The sequence below is a fragment of the Bos indicus x Bos taurus genome, chromosome 8 (genome assembly GCF_003369695.1).
Source record: "Bos indicus x Bos taurus breed Angus x Brahman F1 hybrid chromosome 8, Bos_hybrid_MaternalHap_v2.0, whole genome shotgun sequence".
NCBI classification, from domain to species: domain Eukaryota; kingdom Metazoa; phylum Chordata; class Mammalia; order Artiodactyla; family Bovidae; genus Bos; species Bos indicus x Bos taurus.
In genome coordinates this window covers 19817882-19822275 of record NC_040083.1, presented here as the reverse complement: position 1 = coordinate 19822275, position 4394 = coordinate 19817882, and positions in this window count along the sequence as shown.

Below are 4394 nucleotides of genomic sequence, written 5' to 3'. Positions count from 1 at the left end.
TTTTTCTCTCTTTCTTTTCCTTCTTCTTTTCTTTAACATCGTATTTTTGAAATTCCAAACTCTACTCTAGATTTTTAATTTTCGCTTTCTGGTATTAGTTATCAATTTTGTACCTGTACTTTCTTTATAATTTTCGCGACCGTGTTTGTTTTTGTTTGTTCGTTCTTTCTCTCTTTCTTTTCCTTCTTCTTTTCTTTAACGTCGTATTTTTGAAATTCCAAACTCTACTCTAGATTTTTAATTTTTGCTTTTATGTATTTGTTACCAATTTTGTACCTTTAAGGACCCAATCTTCAGGACCCATTTTTCACTAGGGAGTGAGACTACTGGCTTGACTGCTCTCTCTCCCTTTGGACCCTCCTTTTTCTCCACCAGGTCGCCTGTGTCTCCTCCCTAACCCTTCTCTACTCTACCCAACTCTGTGAATTTCTGTGTGTTCCAGACGGTGGAGAACACTTAGGGAACTGATTACTGGCTGGATCTGTCTCCCTCCTTTTCATTCCCCCCTTTTATCCTCCTGGCCACCTCAGTTACCTTCCTCCTTCTCTTCTCTGTATAACCCCGTGAACATCTCTGAGTGGTCCAGTTGTGGAGTGCACATAAGGAAGTGACTACTGGCTAGCCCACTCTCTCCACTATTGATTCACCTCATCTCATTTGGGTCACCTCTAACTCCCTCCTCCCTCTTCTCTTCTCCATGTAACCCTGTGAACCTCTCTGAGTGACCCTCACTGTAGAGAAACTTATCATCTTTAATGTAGATGTTTTATCAATGGTGTTATATAGAAGGAGAAGTTTTGAAACTACTGTAAAAATAAGACCGATAATCGGAAGCAGGAGACTTAAGTCCAAACCCTGACTCCAGGGAACTCCTGACTCCAAGGAACATTCATTGACAGGAGCTCATCAAATGCCTCCATACCGACACTGAAACCAAGCACCACACAAGGGCCAATAAGTTCCAGGGCAAGACATACCAAGCAAATTCTCCAGCAACAAAGGAACACAGCCCTGAGCTTCAAGATACAGGCTGCCCAAAGTCACCCCAAAACTATAGACATCTCATAACTCATTACTGGACATTTCATTGCACTCCAGAGAGAAGAAATACAGCTCCACCCACCAGAACACCGACACAAGCTTCCCTAACCAGGAAACCTTGACAAGCCACCTGTACAAACCCACACACAGTGAGGAAAAGCCACAATAAAGAGAACTCCACAGACTGCCAGAATACAGAAAGGACACCCCAAACTCAGCAATTTAAACAAGATGAAGAGACAGAGGAATACTCAGCAGATAAAGGAACAGGATAAATGCCCACCAAACCAAACAAAAGAGGAAGAGATAGGGAATCTACCTGATAAAGAATTCCGAATAATGATAGTGAAATTGATCCAAAATCTTGAAACTAAAATGGAATCACAGATAAATAGCCTGGAGACAAGGATTGAGAAGATGCAAGAAAGGTTTAACAAGGACCTAGAAGAAATAAAAAAGAGTCAATATATAATGAATAATGCAATAAGTGAAATTAAAAACACTCTGGAGGCAACAAATAGTAGAATAACAGAGGCAGAAGACAGGATTAGTGAATTAGAAGATAGAATGGTAGAAATAAATGAATCAGAGAGGATAAAAGAACAACGAATTAAAAGAAATGAGGACAATCTCAGAGACCTCCAGGACAATATTAAACGCTACAACATTCGAATCATAGGGATTCCAGAAGAAGACAAAAAGAAAGACCATGAGAAAATACTTGAGGAGATAATAGTGGAAAACTTCCCTAAAATGGGGAAGGAAATAATCACCCAAGTCCAAGAAACCCAGAGAGTACCAAACAGGATAAACCCAAGGAGAAACACCCCAAGACACATATTAATCAAATTAACAAAGATCAAACACAAAGAACAAATATTAAAAGCAGCAAGGGAAAAACAACAAATAACACACAAGGGAATTCCCATAAGGATAACAGCTGATCTTTCAATAGAAACTCTTCAAGCCAGGAGGGAATGGCAAGACATACTTAAAATGATGAAAGAAAATAACCTACAGCCCAGATTATTGTACCCAGCAAGGATCTCATTCAAGTATGAAGGAGAAATCAAAAGCTTTTCAGACAAGCAAAAGCTGAGAGAATTCTGCACCACCAAACCAGCTCTCCAACAAATACTAAAGGATATTCTCTAGACAGGAAACACAAAAACGGTGTATAAACTCGAACCCAAAACAATAAAGTAAATGGCAATGGGAACATACTTATCAGTAATTACCTTAAATGTAAATGGGTTGAATGCCCCAACCAAAAGACAAAGACTGGCTGAATGGATACAAAAACAAGACCCCTACATATGTTGTCTACAAGAGACCCACCTCAAAACAGGGGACACATACAGACTGAAAGTGAAGGGCTGGAAAAAGATTTTCCATGCAAATAGGGACCAAAAGAAAGCAGGAGTAGCAATACTCATATCAGATAAAATAGACTTTAAAACAAAGGCTGTGAAAAGAGACAAAGAAGGTCACTACATAATGATCAAAGGATCAATCCAAGAAGAAGATATAACAATTATAAATATATATGCACCCAACACGGGAGCACCACAGTACGTAAGACAAATGCTAACAAGTATGAAAGGAGAAATTAACAATAACACAATAATAGTGGGAGACTTTAATACCCCACTTACACCTATGGATAGATCAACTGAACAGAAAATTAACAAGGAAACACAAACTTTAAACAATACAATAGACCAGTTAGACCTAATTGATATCTATAGGTCATTTCATCCCAAAACAATGAATTTCACCTTTTTCTCAAGCGCACATGGAACCTTCTCCAGGATAGATCACATGCTGGGCCATAAAGCTAGCCTTGGTAAATTCAAAAAAATAGAAATCATTCCAAGCATTTTTTCTGACCACAATGCAGTAAGATTAGATCTCAATTACAGGAGAAAAACTATTAAAAATTCCAACATATGGAGGCTGAACAACACGCTGCTGAATAACCAACAAATCACAGAAGAAATCAAAAAAGAAATCAAAATTTGCATAGAAACGAATGAAAATGAAAACACAACAACCCAAAACCTGTGGGACACGGTAAAAGCAGTCCTAAGGGGAAAGTTCATAGCAATACAGGCACACCTCAAGAAACAAGAAAAAAGTCAAATAAATAACCTAACTCTACACCTAAAGCAACTAGAAAAGGAAGAAATGAAGAACCCCAGGGTTAGTAGAAGGAAAGAAATCTTAAAAATTAGAGCAGAAATAAATGCAAAAGAAACAAAAGAGACCATAGCAAAAATCAACAAAACCAAAAGCTGGTTCTTTGAAAGGATAAATAAAATTGACAAACCATTAGCCAGACTCATCAAGAAACAAAGGGAGAAAAATCAAATCAACAAAATTAGAAACGAAAATGGAGAGATCACAACAGACAACACAGAAATACAAAGGATCATAAGAGACTACTATCAACAATTATATGCCAATAAAATGGACAACGTGGATGAAATGGACAAATTCTTAGAAAAGTACAACTTTCCAAAACCGGACCAGGAAGAAAGAGAAAATGTTAACAGACCCATCACAAACACGGAAATTGAAACTGTAATCAAAAATCTTCCAGCAAACAAAAGCCCCGGTCCAGACGGCTTCACAGCTGAATTCTACCAAAAATTTAGAGAAGAGCTGACACCTATCCTGCTCAAACTCTTCCAGAAAATTGCAGAGGAAGGTAAACTTCCAAACTCATTCTATGAGGCCACCATCACCCTAATACCAAAACCTGACAAAGATCCCACAAAAAAAGAAAACTACAGGCCAATATCACTGATGAACATAGATGCAAAAATCCTTAACAAAATTCTAGCAATCAGAATCCAACAACACATTAAAAAGATCATACACCATGATCAAGTGGGCTTTATCCCAGGGATGCAAGGATTCTTCAATATCCGCAAATCAATCAATGTAATACACCACATTAACAAATTGAAAAATAAAAACCATATGATTATCTCAATAGATGCAGAGAAAGCCTTTGACAAAATTCAACATCCATTTATGATAAAAACTCTCCAGAAAGCAGGAATAGAAGGAACATACCTCAACATAATAAAAGCTATATATGACAAACCCACAGCAAACATTATCCTCAATGGTGAAAAATTGAAAGCATTTCCTCTAAAGTCAGGAACAAGACAAGGGTGCCCACTTTCACCATTACTATTCAACATAGTTTTGGAAGTTTTGGCCACAGCAATCAGAGCAGAAAAAGAAATAAAAGGAATCCAAATTGGAAAAGAAGAAGTAAAACTCTCACTATTTGCAGATGACATGATCCTCTACATAGAAAACCCTAAAGAATCCACCAGAAA